The sequence below is a fragment of the Panicum virgatum genome, chromosome 8K (genome assembly GCF_016808335.1).
Source record: "Panicum virgatum strain AP13 chromosome 8K, P.virgatum_v5, whole genome shotgun sequence".
Taxonomy (NCBI): domain Eukaryota; kingdom Viridiplantae; phylum Streptophyta; class Magnoliopsida; order Poales; family Poaceae; genus Panicum; species Panicum virgatum.
The window spans coordinates 35139924-35158488 of NC_053143.1; the positions used below are offsets into that span (position 1 = coordinate 35139924).

Consider the following 18565-nt stretch of genomic DNA (forward strand, 5'->3'; position numbering starts at 1 on the left):
GAAAAATAGAAACAAGTGTTCATGCATGACAATGATGGTTTCTATCTATGGCTTGCACATATGAGAGGTTATTTATTAAAAGTATGATAGCAAATCAAGAGAAGCATATGAATTATATGATTGGTTTTATTGGAAACTTGAGATATGGGAAAATACCTATAAATTAAGACCAAGCAATCAAAGAGAAGTTTCAAATGGAATTTATTGTTGATGTGCAAAGGTAAATGGTGAAGAAACCAACCGAGATGACTAGGGAAGGGACTAAGCAAGCTTTTTTGAAGTGACGGCTAAGGTGAAGTGGCTAGTATTCGTAGGGTTTTTGAAGTATCATATCTAAGCCTTGTTGGGAGAAGCAATGCAATGCATCAAATATATTATGATACAAATAGAGTGACTTATGGATTAAAGGATATATTCTCTTAAGTGATGGAATTCCTAAGTCACTAGCTCAAGTACGGAGGTGACAATTTACCATACTTCTGATCTTTGGTTCCTATTGGTAATATCAACTTCCAGACTAGATCCCCGTAGGCAAACTCTTTAACCTTCACCTTCTTATCATACCATCTAGCTACACAGGCTTTGTTTGCCTCTACATTGATCAAAGCCTTTAGCCGATAAGAAGCCAAATCTTCTAACTCATCTTTCATCAAATTTGAATACTCTTCGGCTATCAACTCATCTCGCAGAGAAATGCGTCAGGACCCAGTTGTCATCTCCCAAGGAAGAACAGCATCATGCCCATATACCAGTTGATACGAAGATATCTTAGTGGCTCCATGACAAGCCATGCGTTAAGCCCATAATGCTTCATGAAGAACCAGATGCCATTTCTTGGGACATTCAGGAATTTTCCTCTTGATCAGTTTGATAATCCCTTTGTTCGACACCTCTGCTTGTCCATTCGCCTGGGCATAATAAGGTGAAGAATTCAATAATTTGACCCCCATACCGGTGTCAAACTCTTCGAACTCCCCTGAAGTGAACATAGTTCCCTGATCTGCCATGATGGTCTGAGGAATACCAAACTGATAGACAATATGTTCCTGCACAAAGTCAATCCTATTCCGTGATGTTACTTCCTTCAAAGGAATAGCTTCCACCCATCTGGTGAAATAATACGTTGCCACCAACATAAATTTATGCCCTTTACTAGATGATTGATATATTTGGCCAATAAGATCTATACCCCAATCTCTGAAAGGCCACGGCTTAATGATAGGATTCATAGCTGACGCAGGGACTCTTTGAATGTTGTCGAACTTCTGGCAGTCTTTACAACCTTTGTAGTATTCAAAATAATCTTCCAAGATTGTTGGCTAGAAGTACCCATTTCTTCTGATCATCCACTTCATCTTGTAAGCCAATTGATGTGCTCCACATACACATTCGTGTATCTCTCCCATCAGAACTTTTGACTCTTCAATACCAATACATCTGAGCAATACATCATCAATCATCTGATAATACAAATCAACTTCCAGCAGAACGAATTTAGTGGCCTAGTATCTCAACTGCCTGGAAACTTTATGTGACGGATCTTTCAAATAATTAACAATTTCTCTCGTCCAATCATCGGCCGGTAACTCCAAGGTAGCTATATCATAAATCGGCCGATAACTAGAAGCACTCTGAGCCAGCTTGCTGGCTTCTCCATTTTGTATCTTTGGGACATGCTCTACGGAAACCATCTTGAATTCTCTCAATAGCTCAAGACACTCTTCATGATAAACTCTCAAGATGTCATCGTTGCAATCATATTTCCCAATCAACTGATTGGCAACCGGCATTGAATCCCCAAAGATTTCGACAATATCAGCTTTTATTTCCCTTAATAATTTCATTTCTTTGAGCACAGCTTCATGTTTTGCCTGATTGTTGGTCGACATAGCAGGAATAGGCAATGAAAAATCGAAGCGTGACCCCCGGAGCGAGACGAGAACAACACCAATGCCACAGCCTTTCTGACACGATGACCCATCAAAAAACAGTGTCCTCCACAACAAAAATCTCTAGACCACAATGTTGAGCAACAAAATCGGCATGATCTGTCCTTTAACAACTTTAGCCGATTCAAACCGCAAATCGTATTCTGATAATGCCAGAATCCATTTACCAATTCTTCCATATAATATCAGCAATAATAACATATACTTTACTATGTCATCTTTGCAGACAACAATGCATTCAGCCGACAATAAATAATGTCTAAGCTTGGTACATGAGAAATACAAGCACAAACATAATCGCTCAGTGGAAGAATACCTAATCTCTGCATCCAAAAGCAGCTAGCTTGAAGAATTAAACTACTGACTACTTCACATGACGAACCCAAAAGCTAAAACAAGCAGGCAAGGAATAAAATATGGAGTCGAAGATTAGATTACATAGCAATGATAGAGACACTCCACACAATTCAGAACTAAGCTGAGCTGCTGTTCGCAAACCTCACAACAGAATCACCTGCAGCTCCTGAAACGATGCCTCTCGAGCTGCAGACTCCTTTGCGCTGCATTGTGAGCCCAAGCCACTGCTACTTCATGCACAAGCTACTGTCGTCGAAGAAGAAGAGGTATTATGTTCTGAACCTGCACAGACCAAACAAAGCAGCAGGAAGCAAAAGATGAAAAGAAAACTACACATGCGAGGATGAGAACTTTAATTTGGTTTACAGGAAGTAGGGCAATCCCAGAATCTGATGCCTTGACGCCACTTTGCAGCATGGCACATACTTCTGAGGGTGCCAGAGCCTCATGTACTCCAGATAATTTTGCTTGGGGAAGATACAGGCCATTCCTCATAGACAAATCTGAAATAAAAACAAAGAAAGTTACAATAGACTGCATAAATGATGAATACATGAATGGTGACTCGAATAGCTAAAGCATTTCTGAGCTACTCCAAACATTACAGTTACATCCAAACATTTTGCTCTCTTTTAGGATGGGAAGCATGCATTGTGATTAATCCTGGCCACCCAAGTGTACATATTCAAAACGGATAAATACAACTTCAATGCATCTATTATACACATATACCTCCTGATTACTCTGACTCTAGCTACCAAACGTTTCTCCCAACCTTGATTCATACTAGTATATATGGTATACATTGTAAGTCATGGTACCAAATGAAATACTTTTAGCCTGCTAATATATTAGACAAAGATACAGTATAGTTAAGGCATGACAGCAATTTAGTACAGAAACTCATCATTAGCAAATTCTGTACAACAGTTCTATTCTTCATATATTAGATCAGGCTCAATCTTAAAGGACACGGTGGTGTAGACCTAGCCTATCTACCACCACAATTGATGAGACTGAGTTCAGAAAATGTCCATAATATGGAAAAATTCAATACATAAAAACATAAGGCCTCCATTTCTAATCAATAAGATACTGCCGCATCAGGAAAACAGTCCCTTATGGATATGGCTTTAACAATTGATTCTATTTGCAAGACCAATATGGGGACAGTCAGTAGAATAGTTCAAACGTCTTCTAGCAATGCATTTGTGGTTGCCTGACTACATAAACGTCTTCTAGCAGTTCAAACGTCTTCTAACAGTTACAACTTCCATACCTGCATAAAATTGTAATGCTTTCTTCCAATTGATTCATTTTCAGCAATAGCAAGATATGCCAACATTGGATAGTGCCCAATATAAGAGGCATAGCTGTCCCTCAGTGTTACATCCCATTCACTGTTCATATTAAAAAAATATTAAGCATTACTCACAATTCAGTTAGCTAATTGGCCCCACCTATAAATCTACAAAAACGTGCCAAGAATTCCATGGTTTCTAAAAGAGGATTGAAGAACAGGTTCCCTTGTTTAACAATAAAGAATATGCTAGTCTGTTTTCTGAAGAGGTAATTTTGACAACTAAAATGTAAAACGCCTCCAAGTAGCAGCATCTATCATATACAGGGCAACAAGATTACAAGGAAAGCAATCCAGGGAGATAGTTCACACTACCAAACCTGCTTGGTCGTTGATTGTTATAGTTTGTCACCTCAATACACAAGAGCCATGAATCCCAAAATCAGAACCCAACTAATAATCAACCTGTAAATAGAAGGAGAAACAGACTTAATGAGTTGCGCCCAATTCCACGGAAGGGATGGGCTTCCCCCATAATTTCATTTTTGGAAAATAAATTGGTTGAACATCTGTGCTCCACGAAATTACTAAGCTTGTAAGCAAAATTGGTTAGGGTAGGGCTGCACACATCGACGGATCGAATTAAGGGAGCGAAGGAGGGAGGGAAAGGGCGCGTACCCATTGTTGCCTGGCAAATCAGGCACAGTGGGTGCTGGGACAGTGCGGTGGTCGCCTCTCTCTCTTCTCCGACGTGCGCAGTAATGAGGGAGAGAGAGAGAGAACACTGGCGTGGATCTAGATCAGAGAGAGAGAGAGAGAAGAGGAGCACCTCACCATAACACGCGCGGAGGAGCCATCCCAGGTGCGGGTGGAGGAGACGAAAACCGGCGGCGGGCGCGGAGGAGCCGTCCCGAGCATGGAGGAGACTACGCCTCACACGGAGGAGATCGATACTGTGGCACACCCGGGGGATCCGTCCTGGTGGCGCACGCGGACGAGTCGGCGTCGGCAGCGCATGTTGCGCCATCCGCGGCGGCCCCTTCCTGCGCGGCGGAGTCGCCGGTCGCCACCTCCCGAGGGGATTAGGGCGGAGGCCCCTTCCACGGTGGAGTCTGCCATGGGGATGAGCGGATTAGGGTGGAGACTTTTTTTTTAACCTATTAGGGTATTGACTTTTTTAAAAAAACTTTTTTTTAAAGCACCCAGGAGCACTGCAGAGTCATGTAAGATTTTGGGCGCCCACACAGACTGGACTCAATGCAGACGAGGCTGTCTGAGTAGTCTCGAAACACGTCATACTGCAGCACTCACACCAACACACGCACGCATGCTACAGTACCTGTGGAAATCGTGGGTTGAGCTATGCTCGAACCCACGGCGGGACCAGTTTTGGGGCGAGTGAAAGCCATGGTAGCCCAGGCCAGGTTGTCCATACAATTTCTATTATGCCTACTTACATATTCAAACAGTTCACATTGGTGATGCGGATGAAAATACTACGTCACTATTGTGCTGCATTATTAGTGACGCATCTAAAAATTACCCGTCACCATTGAGTTTGTCCCTGTAATTAGTGACACATCATAAGTAGAGCCGTGAGCCGTCTCCAATATGTGCGCACAAGGGTAAGACAAATATATTTGGTGACATTTTTATATAGACCCATCACTAATCTTAAATTAGTGACATGTGAAGTTTTTGCGTCACTATTGATGGTGTCTCTTTTCTTTGTTTCTGACGTAGTGGCTCCTACTTCTTACAGCTAAAAATCGATTTGCAGTGACGGGTAACGTATCCCTACAAATGTATGTGTAGGGGCGGGTGAGGAGCTTAGGGCCGTACAAATCGATTTGTACGGCCAGTGACTCCGTGACCTGCCCCTGCAAATCAATTTTTTAAAAATAAAAAAATTAGGAAAAGTTCAAAAACAGCAAAAGAAAAAAAATATCCCAATCAACCGACCACAACCACAAGCCCCTCTACTGCCACCAGGGTTCGAACCGCTTACCTCAAGCCTCACATGTACTCTCCTCACCACCACACTACATAGTCACTTGTGACTCTATTAGATATGATATTCTTTTATATTAGTTCTGAAATCGATTTGTAGGGGCGGGTGACGCCATCACCCACCCCCAAACATATTTTTCTATTTGATTCTAAAATTTCATTTAAATCTTTAAATATAGCAGAATAAATTAAAAAAAAGCAAAACTTCTACACTATAGTTATTGAGAACTATTGGTACAGAAAAAATATACCAAATATATTTCAGTGTATATGTTAAGATTTTGGAAACTTGAAAATATAACTTGAGTTGTATAGGATACTATATAGTCATAGATCTTGTGATCCAAAACGATCTTAAAAGAATAATGTATAAAATATGAAAAAATTAGATCTTACCACTACAACTTTGATATGGAACTATTCTACATCCGAGATTGTTTGAAAATAAAGCAAAACTTGTAGATTTTGAAACTAGAGAACTTATAATAATTTTTTGGACTACTAAATGACCATAAATGAAAAAGTTATCAACTATAAAATTTTAGACCTCGTCAAGCTCTATAGTTTTGGTATAAAATTTGTCTTCATTCAATATCATATGAAAAAGTTACCAACTTTTTTTTTCTTGAGACATTTGTAGGGGCAGGTCAGGCCATTACCCGCCGCTGAAAGTTATTTTTAGGGCGGGTGAAGCTATCACCCGCCCCTGAAAATGGTCACTATTTTCGGAAGTGGGTGATGGTATTACCTATCCCTAGAAATACATTTTCAGGGGTAGGTCAAATTGCTACAGTAGCTTTGCTCCCTTTGTAGGAGCGGATTACCTTTTGACCCACATCGTTTTTGTAGTAGTGTATCTAGGATTAAACATAGTTGAATATAGAAGGTGTTGAATATTTAATGTTCCCAAACAGTCTATAAAAGTTTAAGAAACATTAGAGTTAATTTTCCTTTTCTTTCCAAGAAAAAATTGAACTAGTTGTTTCTTGAGTGGGTATTTTCATTTTTTTATCATTCATAAAATCTTATTCATCCTATAAAAGTGAAAAATATGGCCAAACATTCTAAAAAATAGAGATTTCTTTATTGTGTTTCTTTGTTTTGCATCATGGAGATTTTACCGTTTATCAGATATATGAGAACTGCAAACACAAGGATATATAGTGGTTCATGACTTGCCTATTTGAGCAAATCGCTTTACCATGCATGGATACTACCAGACAAGCCCATTTCACGTTACCATCCTTAGAACCATACTAAGACCCAGCGACTGCTCTATCTACGATCCAGAAATGATGCTGGGTGTATAGATGGAGATGCGCTGTCCTTGCTGTGGCAACACTAGAAACATTGCTTTTTAACTTTTGATATTGTTTTCTTTATTTGGAGGAGTGCATGCGGAGGCACAATTTAAGATAGTAAATCAGGAAAGCTACATATATTGTGCAAACAAACACAATAATTAAGCTCCTACGATCCATTCATTTTTTGCTTCCTTTGCCTTGCATATATATGCACACAGCGGCGGATCTAAAGGGGGGGCTGGGGGGCTCCAGCCCCCCTAAGAGCAACTAATCACACTTAAAATACTATAGCGAAAACCTTAAATTACCATTAAATCTTCATGCAAATTAACAATTCCATTGATTCAGCCCCCCTTATCCCTCATCCTACCTCCGCCACTGTATGCACATGCAAAATCATTCAATGCAATAATATGCTGTAAACTTATGGATCGCACTAATCAATCATATATCATCTGAAAGTTTGGACTCTGAAAGTAGGGGCAAACGCATCATTTCACATCTCGATGCGAAAGCCTTGCATATGCAACTGATGTGAATTAATTATAAACTTGGCTGCTAAGAGAGGACCACTACATCTATGTGCGCTGATAGATGTGGTCGGCGTGCAATTTCGTACTTAACCAAAACCATGCTTTCACCTCGATCTCGAGAGATGGTTCCAAACCATTTTTTTAATTGGCGCATGCATACTTCCCCTGTTGTGAGATCATTGCAGCCGAACTCATGTTGAGAGCTGCTCTAAAGCACATGAGAAACTGCTAGTGCGTGCTTAACAACACACAGGACCACCCCTAATATAATCACTGGCTAGCTAGCTATATGATACATCTCAGCAAATCAATTGTATTTCATGCCAGCTTGCCATGTAGAGAGAGAGAGAGAGAGAGAGAGAGAGAGATAGAGAATGAGAGAGAGGAGACTTTGTTAGTCGTGGCATCCCTTGATTAGAGGCTTTCTCAACTTTCGATAACCAGATTTACCAATTAAGTATGCAAGATTAGCAATAATCATTGGGAATATATTGGAGGGAATGATTTAATATGCTATAGGCTTGTAGCCATGCATATTAACCGAATCACCTGCCCCTTAGTTAGCCTAGTTTTATAATGTCACCATGATAGGTGTGAGTGAGAATAATAACAAAGGCACAAACGTTTTTCAAAAAGGCTGGGCGATGTGAAAGGAGCACGCAAGAATCAACGGATCAATGATGAAAGAGGGGAAACGATGCTTTGTATGCAGCTAGGCAGCAGTGTCGATTCTGTTGGCCGTGTTTCAACTTTAAACAGTGGTGATCTTATTCTCGCATTATATTTGTACAATTTGAAGGATAAGCATCATCACCTATTTGCAAAGCCATAACAACACTGTACAGACTAGAACTGCATGCTACCCTTAGCTAAACGACACTCTCTTAGTCTTTAAAATATTTTTAATAATGGACAGTTGTTCCAATGATGTTAATATCGTTAGATACAATGACATCACTGCATACTTTTTTTCTGAAGGGAGCCTATCGTCTAGACAAAGAGTATGTAGCACGTAGACATCATGGTCTCCTAGTACTAACTATACTAGATGATACTGAAGAAATATTTCTAGCACCTTATTCAGCTTGTTTCATGAAGGGAGGGGCATCTAAGATGATAATTTAACTACTATCGAGTCCCTTTCATATATATATACATATGTGAAAGTGATCGGGTGCTCTAACCTAAGAGGGGTAGGAGGTGAATTAGGCACTCTAAAACCTTAACCTATGGCTCCAACTAGTTTGCACAAAGAACTCAAACTAAAATAAGCTATCTTGATGTGTAACTATGGTTCTTTTAGTGTGAAACCCTCGTCCCAAAAGAGTTTAGCAAACTATAGCCAATCCTATCAAGATACTACTCTAGTAAAGTAAAAGGTACAAAGATTGCAATATGAAATGCGGAAGCTTAAACGAGGGATGAGAGGAAACAAACTCTCGACACGAGGATTTATCCCGTGGTTCGGATTGCCACAAAGGCGCCCCTACATCCACGTTGTTGAAGCACTCACGAAGAGTATTGCTTCCCGGTAATCAACTCTCTTTCGTGAACACAATCATGGTCACCTTGATCCCGCTTTCCACTAAGGGAGCTTGCCCACAAAGGAGGGGCCTCCGTCCCCCGCACAATGTTATCAACGCCGCTCCACAGCAAGCCGGAGGGTCGTTGACTTGCCGGCGAGCCGCCAATGCTCCAAGGGGCCGGCGCACCAAGATACAATGGTTGGTTCACTTAAGAACCGCAGCACAAGGGTCTCAACCTTGCTTACTCACTCACTTAGGAGCTAACCTAGCACAAACTCTCTCAAAGATGTGCTAAGGACTAAATATTTGATCACTAAGCTCTTGGATGGCTTGGAGGTGTTTTTGGGTGAGTGTGTGTGATGTCTTGGAACTCCAGCAAGCTTCAAATGGCCGGGGGAATACATATATATAGGCCACCAACTCAAGAGAGCCGTTACTAGCCGTTGGCCAGTTTTCTGAGTAGGCATCGGTGTTGGCGCCTACCAACATCACCTAGCGATGACGCCCGCAGACGCCAATTTGGGACGGTAGTATTTCATGAACCACGAATAGATCCGCAAGCGCACGGAATACCGCTGTAGCATTTTATCCGGGAGTATACTGGGGTGTCAATTATATTTCCGCAGGGAAGGCAATGAGTGAGAGAATATATAGATTAGTTGGTGAACTCTATCTAGATTGGATATTCTCATGCATAAACAGGGGTAAGATAATAACATGGTAGGAGGAAGTGTGACACACACACAAACTACTCTCTTGGATAAAAGAATAAAGGTTACTTTAGGCCGGGAGCAAGGTAAAAGTCAGAGCTCGAGTCAGCTGTGCTAGGCTAGCTATATCTACACTTTCTCATTAGTTAGCTCGTCAGAGATTAAACTACACAACAGGGAGATCGCTATCGAAGTAATGGGAGGAGACCGTACACCCCGGCGACTTTATGTACCTCCTACCCCCATACCGAACGTTGAGAATTACTAAAAGGCACGGATAGGGCTATCACCACCTGCCGGCTACCTCTACAAACCGTGGGTATAGTTGACATCCAGCAACTCTTAGCTAATCTAGACACCATGTCTACACTAGTAAGGGATACTCTAGTGTCCGGCGTGGAGCCCCCACCCTCCGGATGGACAGACATCACACTAGAACAATCATACGAATACTAGAGCAGTTGATAGAGTTCTAAGAACAAAAGACTAACCATCTCCAGCACAGGGCGATCATACAATGCAAGCATAGAATGATAACGCAACTATGACAAGAAGCATTTACTCGATAACTCAGAATATACTTCAAGAAGATATCGGTAACCATAGTGTAATTCTATTACAAACAACCAAATATTACAAGAGAGAGCTAGAGATGAACCCATACCAGACTCTCGAGCAACACCGGCGACTCGATGACTCCTAGACTTCTCCTAAACTCCACTAAGCCTAAAGACTATGCAAGGAATGCAAGAGAGGAAGAGGTGTGTGGTGTGTGTGTGTTCTATTCTCTAAACCCCCTTCTGTTTATAGCAGGGAGCCACCAGCCGCAGCACCCCAAACCGATGTTGTGAGCCAACAGGGAAGCGCCACGTGCCTTGGTTGAGGCGGTGGGGCCCACGGGCCTGGCCTGCCGACCAGGTAGGTCGGTCGGCCTGCCCGGGCCACCAACCGCCCCCAACTTCTTGGAGTGGGCTTGTCTTGGTCTCCCCTTGTCCTAAAGTTGATGCACGGCCTGCCCAGCTGGGTTTGCTTCAGTTCTTGGGCTTCACTTGGTCCATTTGAGTCTGAATCGGTATTCTAATATTTTCTATGAATTTGTGTCGGGCCAAAGTGTGCTTGTAACCTACATATTAGCTTGAAAACACAACTTGCATATTGTAAAAGGTAAAATGTGATTTAGGAACTTTATTGGATAAGGATGCGTGTAAGAAATGCAAACTCTCATGATTTTCTGATCAAGTTGACGCCTGGAAATGGTTGTTAGTGAGCATCAATAATATCCCCCAAGCTGTCCTTTGCTCGTCCCGAGCAAAGTAGGACAAATCATGTTGTTGATCAGAAAATCACTTTGACTCGTACCTTACCTGTCATGTCATAGTCTGAAGCAAAGAGATTCATCTATAAGCTTAAATAAGTTGGTTAGCGTACCTTTGCTCAATTACCTTACTCCCTCATGGGGCTTTTTAGCTGTCTCCTTGTCTTGGGTTGTTGAGAGTTAGAATGGTGCATAAAGCAGTACTTACTTGTTCATAGATCCTCGAGACACTTTTTTGAAAGATTTTTGAAAGCATGGCAAAGCTACAGGATAACTATCTCGAGGCACTCATCTTGTGTTTCCTTACCAAGGCAGCGTATGCCTTTGATCTTCCCTACTACTACAAGCCTTTGTGGAGCTCAAGGTAGGATAAGAACAGGGCACACTTGTATTCTATTTATTGTAAAGTCAAAGAGAGGATCCATGGAGAAACAAGTCATGCAATCTCGATCAAAAGGTGCAAGTGTATGAATGGATGGATAGATGGATGAATATGGCTTACTCCTTGAGGTAATGGCTTTTCTCTCTCGAATCATCCCTGTCTCTCTCTCTTTTTCTTTTTCTTTTTTTTTGAGACATGGTTACCCCCTTTTTCTCTCCTTTTTTTTTGGGTCATGCTTCTTTGGCATGCCATCTTTTCTCTTCTTTTTAGGGCAACCATAATCTGACTTTATTTTATTTCAAGAATGTTCTACGAGAGAGATCACCAAGACATGGAGCATTTATAGATGTGAAGTGCATGGTGGTGCTAATTCCCATTGTAGGAATATAACAAATGCATGGGACGTGTACGTGCTTATGATCGAGAAAGCATGAACAGCATCTTACTAGGGTCACCCAATTTGACAAAACTCAATAGAATATCGAGTAGCATATATATAAGGGTTTTTCATGGAATATGACATATGGCTCTGGTAGGACATTGCATATCGCTGGGAAACTTGCCTTTTAATTTTTTTTTTCGAAAACAACTCCAGACTTCAAGCATCACTAGAACAAGCTTGCATAACCTTATTTACCATATCTAAACTCACAACAACTTAGACTCGGATCAAGCATATGCAACCCACGGAACTTTCAGGTTTATTGGCAACATATTTGTATAACCAACGAATATAAACTCAAGAGTACTCTTATTTTCAAACTAGGCACAATAGACATGATAGAGCAAAGAAAAACTCATCCTTTCAACTTATCAAAAGGGAGTTAAAACATTCTTACCGCGCATCATGGAAAAGGGAAATAAAGCAATAAATTTTTATTTTGTTTTTGGAAGTTTTTATTAATTTTTATTGAAAGCAAATAAAGGGATACAGTTGACTTAGGGGAGGGAACCTCCCCCAAGCTAGCTCTTAGTTTAGGGTCAAAAAGTAGGATCTTTCTCCATACCTAATCAGGTTGAGGTCGTTCTGTCCGTACCTAGAGAAGTAGTAGTGGTTGATGACGTCTTGTTCTTCTTGCGCCACACCTTCTTGGTCTTCTTTGATGGCGTAGGCGGTGCAGGAACAGGATCCTCGGATGTTGGATAGATGATTTCTAGATTTTCCCATACTGTATTGGTGATGAAATCAGAGATCTTCTAATCATCTTCCTCTGGCTCGGTTGGTGGAGTATGAATTTCCCAATCCTCCCAAGCTGGCTTGGAAGAGGGGTGATAGTCTTGATCATCCCAACCGGGCTCTACCCATAGCCCTTGTTTCTCACTATCCTCATGAATCAGGAATACCTCTTTCTTGTTTTGGAATTTAAATTTCATGGTCCTTCCCCTGATACAGAAGCTGATTCTTCCTCTCCCCACATCAATTCTAGCATTTGCATCCTTGAGGAATGGTCGCCTAAGTATGAGAGGAATTCTAAGATCTCCTTCCATATCAAGGACTACGAAGTCCACCAATATGTAGGTATTCTTGACTTTTACCATTAACATTTCCACAACTCCTTCTGGATATCTTATCATGGAATCTGCCAGCTGAACACACATAGTGGTAGGGGAAATTGATGGATAGCCTAGCTTCTCGAAAGTCACCTTGGGCATGATGTTAACGCTGGCTCCAAGGTCACAAAGGACGTGATCAAATTTATAATCAAAGATTGAGCAGCTGATCACTGGGGTTCCGGGATCTTCTCTTATTGTGGCTGCCAACTCGCCCCACGCACCTCTTCTTGGGCGTGTGAGCTTCTCTGCATAGCTGAGGGATGTCCTGCTAAGGGGCTCTTTCCACATAGCATTGATGATATTCACGCTTTCTAGAGTTGATTCGGGTTGCCCCGGAATCTTCCCTAGTTCAGCAGCAGGTGTAGCAGTAGCTAGTTGAGCCAATTGAGTTTCTAGCACCTTATTGAAACTCAGCTGGTTCTTCATAGCAGTGGAGAATCCGTACATCTTGGCATGGATGGTCTCCATAGATTTGTCTGTAGCGGCCAACTTCTTCTGAAGGGACTCATTGATCTTCGCTTGGCCGTAGACAAGATCACTCAAGGTAGCCTGGTTAGGACCGAAAGAATTCGAATTCCCATTACCTCCTTGGTAATATGGGCGTGGTTGATTCCACCCCTAACCTCCTTGTGGACAAAACCCATTGCTGCCATTGAGGAATAGAGATTCTTCTTGGGTTTCTGGGCAATTGTCGCCCGAATGTCTGACATTCCTGCAGACCTCGCACGTCATGCGAGTTTCCAAGGCTTGAAGTGTTTGCATCTGAGCCTTATCTTGGGAATAATCCTCAAATTTCTTGAGGAGGAGATCAATCTTCATAGCGAGCATGTCGGCCTCCTTGACGGAGTGCATACCTCGCTGGCGTGGTTGGAGGCGATCATCGCTCCAACCTTGGTTGGAAACCATCTTCTCGATCAATGATGTAGCTCTTTCAATGGTCAGCGAGAAGAAAGCTCCACCCACAGTGGCATCCACATGATCATGGGACGACTGTGTCAACCCATCGTAGAAGTTCTGTAGAATGAGCCAATTATCCATTCCATGGTGCGGGCACGCCAGAATATACTCCTGAAGCCTCTCCCAAGCTTCCGGAATTGACTCATTTGATGCCTGCTGGAAGTTCGAAATCCGACCACGAAGAACATTGGTTTTGCCCGTCGGGAAGAACTTCGAGAGGAACGCCTTGGCACATTTGTCCCATGTATCCACAGCAGCCTTGTTAGCATAAAACCATTGCTTCGCTCTCCCCAAGAGAGAAAACGGAAACAGACGGAGCCGGATTGCATCTTGCGATACACCCTTGATTACAAAAGTACTGCAGAGCTCCAGGAACTGCTGGAGATGAGCGCTGGCATCCTCATTGGCCCTGCCACAAAATGGGCTGGCCTGCACCATCGTAATGAGACCCGTCTTGATCTCGAAATTTTCTCCTCCGTTGTTAACCTCGGGTCCGGTCGGGACCTGGCTAGCAGACGGAGCAGAGTAATCACGGAGTGTCTTCTGGGCCATAGCTCTAGGAGCTGATGATGATGCGATGACTGGATCAACTACCGAGAGTGATCTCCGAGGTGATACGAGACGAGCTTGCGTCCTCCTCAAAAGTGACTCTGGATCGGAATGAATGTTTTGTGGCATGTCGAAACCGGTCATACACTACCCTGTTTTCATACCATCAAAGACAAGAAAACAAAGCCAAGTTAGCCTTTTTAGCAAGCGAATACTAATTTCGATTTTGTTCACAACTCTGTCTATATATTTTACTCTATGCCTTCCCCGGCAATGGCGCCAAAATTACTTGTTGGCGCCTACCAACGTCACCTAGCGATGACGCCCGCAGATGCCAATTTGGGATGGCAGTATTTCATGAACCACGAATAGATCCTCAAGCACACAGAATACCGCTGTAGCATTTTACCTGGGAGTATACCGGGGTGTCATTTATATTTCTGCAGGGAAGGCAATGAGTGAGAGAATATATAGATCAGTTGGTGAACTCTATCTAGATTGGATATTCTCATGCATAAACAGGGGTAAGATAATAACATGGTGGGAGATAGTGTGACACACACACACAAACTACTCTCTTGAATAAAAGAATAAAGGTTACTTTAGGCCGGGAGCAAGGTAAAAGTCAGAGCTCGAGTCAGCTGTGCTAGGCTAGCTATATCTACACTTTCTCATTAGTTAGCTCGTCAGAGATTAAACTACACAACAGGGAGATCGCTATCGAAGTAACGGGAGGAGCCCGTACACCCCGACGAATTTATGTACCTCCTACCCCCCATACCGAACGTGGAGGATTACTAAAAGGCACGGACATGGCTGTCACCACCTTCTGGCTACCTCTATAAACCGTGGGTATAGTTGACATCCAACAACTCTTAGCTAATCTAGACACCATGTCCACACTAGTAAGGCATACTCTAGTGTCCCGCGCGGACCCCCCACCCTCTGGATGGATAGACATCACACTAGAGCAATCATACGAATACTAGAGCAGTTGATAGAGTTCTAAGAACAAAAGACTAACCATCTCCAGCACAGGGCGATCATACAATGCAAGCATAGAATGATAACACAACCATGATAAGAAGCATTTACTCGATAACTCAGAATATACTTCAAGCAGATATCGGTAACCATAGTCTAATGCTATTACAAACAACCGAATATTACAAGAGAGAGCTAGAGATGAACCCATACCAGACTCTCGAGCAACACCGGCGACTCGATGACTCCTAGACTTCTCCTAAACTCCACTAAGCCTAAAGACTATGCAAGGAATGCAAGAGAGGAAGAGGTGTGTGGTGTGTGTGTGTTCTATTCTCTAAACCCCCTTCTATTTATAGCAGGGAGCCACCAGCCGCAGCACCCCAAACCGATGTTGTGAGCCAACAAGGAAGCGCCACATGCCTTAGTTGAGGCGGTGGGGCCCACGGGCCTGGCCGGCTGAGCAGGTAGGTCGGTCGGCCTGCCCGGGCCGCCAACCACCCCCCAACTTCCTAGAGTGAGCTTGTCTTGGTCTCCCCTTGTCCCAAAGTTGAGGCATGGCCTGCCCCAGCTGGGTTTGCTTCAGTTCTTGGGCTTCACTTGGTCCATTTGAGCCTGAATCGGTACTCTGATATTTTTTGTGATTTTGTGTCGGGCCAAAGTGTGCTTGTAACCTGCATATTAGCTTGAAAACACAAATTGCATATTCTAAAAGGTAAAGTGTGATTTAGGAACTTTATTGGATAAGGATGCGTGTAAGAAATGCTAACTCTCATGATTTTTTGATCAAGTTGACGCCTGGAAATTGTCATTAGTGAGCGTCAACAATCGGAACTTCCATGCAGGGGCATCGGTTCTTCCGGTCACACTGCGCTCTGAAGTAGCCATTGGCATTTCTGATATAGTTGCAACAATTCTCAGAGACCATTGATTAAACCGATGCTTAGGCGTCGGTTCTTCCGGTGACACTTGATCTTCTCGTAGCTGTTGCACTTGCTCCTGCTCTGCTGACATCATTGCACCGATGCATTGCTCCGATGGGCATCGGTCCTTCTGGTGCTGAAGGCTTGGCTGCTGCGCACTTGACATCGTCTCTGGACAATAGTATTTTGAATGCACCGATGCCTGATTCTGACCCGTCGGTTAAACCGGTGCTACTGAGTTTTCCTCACTTGACTCAGTACGCACTTCCAATTACACCGATGCTAAGGCGTCGGTTCTTCCGACAACCACCGGATGCACCGATGGTGCACCGTCGGTTTAACCGGTGTTGCTGATTCTGCTTCTTTTCGTCTAATTCGTCGCGACGATCATTTGGATCCTTAAAATATATTCTATCTCTGGATTTCCACTATACTTTGGCACCTCTACAACTGATTGGATTTGTCATCTTGATGGTGGATTGGACTTGGCGTCTCGACGATGAATTAGACATGTTAACTCATATCCATGGGACCTAAAAATCCTACAAGCGTGATCTCACAAATTTGTTACTCCCATTGATTATGTTGTCACTCAATAACCAAAATCACAAACAATGGCCTAAATGGGGCCATGTTCCTTACAATATGCAAATGCCACACTCATAATGCAGAGTCTTGAGTACGCAGCTTGCTTGTCTAGTTAATCCATTGCCCAAAGGTGGCCAACATTTTTCATGGCATATCAGCAAGTTATTCATACCTTGACCCTATACCAATAACAAAGCTGCCAGATGGATAAATATTAGGCGATCTACATTAACAAGATGCCATGTTAGACCTACAGCACAAAGCAACTACGAGGTGTTGTCAATTAAGGTAAATTCGAGTCGATCTGCCCAATAATGATAGGCGTGATCAAATGATTGCATTTCTACTTACAGGAAGCCTAGCATACTGATTATCTGATCATCTTGCAGCCCTCATCCAACTATGTGTAATTCTAGATGAGAACCGCAGAAACAGTAGTTTTGTCAAAAAGGGAGAGAATGGAACAGGAGCTTTCCTGTCACTAAAATGTTTGATAGGGACAACAAAACCGTAATAAGGTTAAGAATCCCGTGTGTTTTTTATTATGCTTGTGCTGCTTTAACAGTTTGGCGTGCATTGTTGTCCAATAAATTAAATCAAGATGGCAAAAGTATATATGAACCTTCTCAAGTAAGGCATCACCATTGTGACATGTGCTAGCATGAACATTAGCTCAACTTGCATGCTACCAGTGCTCTACCGAAACAGACACGGTAAGAAGAATAACCAGCGCTCGCCATACCTTGATTTGGCCATGAATGGGTGCAATAGCTTATAGCTACAGCTATCTTGTACTCCAATGCTTCTGATCTGAGCTTAGAGGAAGGAAGAAAATGTCGTGTCCTGAATTATTTCTCCATACCTCAATTCGATTTCGTCCTCCGCCACTGCACATGCGCACGCGCGCACACACACAGAGCTCAATTTAGCTGACTTTGCATCAACAAGGCTTGCTACTTTCATCTGCAATCTTTTAAATCGATCAGGAGGGGCGGTGTAATTGTCCACAGGGTCTAGAAGATGCATATACCATCTTGGAGACCTGGATCGGATAAATCTTCTCTTATATCACTGTTTGGACGTTTAAAAAGATGAAAATAAGTTGTACATGTGTGGGAGAAACTTATAAGGACATCGCATGGATATGCACATGTCTGAATTATTGAGACAGAAGAGACCATGCATAAATATGCTATAGGTCCTCTCAACGGTTATTCCAGCTCTATACCTCCTTCAATGGACATCCTCATCCTCTCAACTACACCAATGTTCTTGTTTTCTGCAGCTCTGCTTTACATGCATGGAGTGCAGAATCCAATGCCATGACCCATTATTAGAGAAGAGTGTGAGAAAAAGAGAATGTCATGTTGTCAATTGCAGTCACGTCCTTGATGTCACCACGAATTAAACTTAAAAGCAATAAGGTGCCTAAAGGGAGGCTACCACCTTGTGGCTTACTTGTCCCATGAGACAACTCCACCCTCTCTCCTTGCCTAGCTCAGTTAGCACATTCACATCGGGCTTGATGGGACCTAGGTCAAAAGTGAGAAAACTTTGTGCATTAGTTATATGTTATGTGCGTGAAATGGGTCCAGATTTAGAGAATAAGCGACACAGCAGCCTC

The 18565-nt window shown here is 42.7% G+C and overlaps 1 long non-coding RNA gene and 1 other non-coding gene across 3 annotated transcripts; one reads left to right on the forward strand and one right to left on the reverse strand.

Annotated features, from left to right (window-relative positions):
- Positions 1–2293: 2293 nt before the first annotated feature.
- LOC120646277 lies at positions 2294–4599 on the reverse strand. Of its 2 annotated transcripts, XR_005664354.1 has the most exons (4): positions 4441–4599; positions 3987–4071; positions 3586–3706; positions 2294–2809 (listed from the first exon to the last, which is right to left on the reverse strand). It is a non-coding gene; the product is annotated as an uncharacterized LOC120646277 (long non-coding RNA). The 2 variants fall into 2 exon arrangements; XR_005664353.1 differs by having other exon boundaries at positions 3586–4071.
- Positions 4600–13976: 9377 nt separating this feature from the next.
- On the forward strand, positions 13977–14083 carry LOC120646559. The gene has a single exon (XR_005664463.1). It is a non-coding gene; the product is annotated as a small nucleolar RNA R71 (small nucleolar RNA).
- Positions 14084–18565: the final 4482 nt, after the last annotated feature.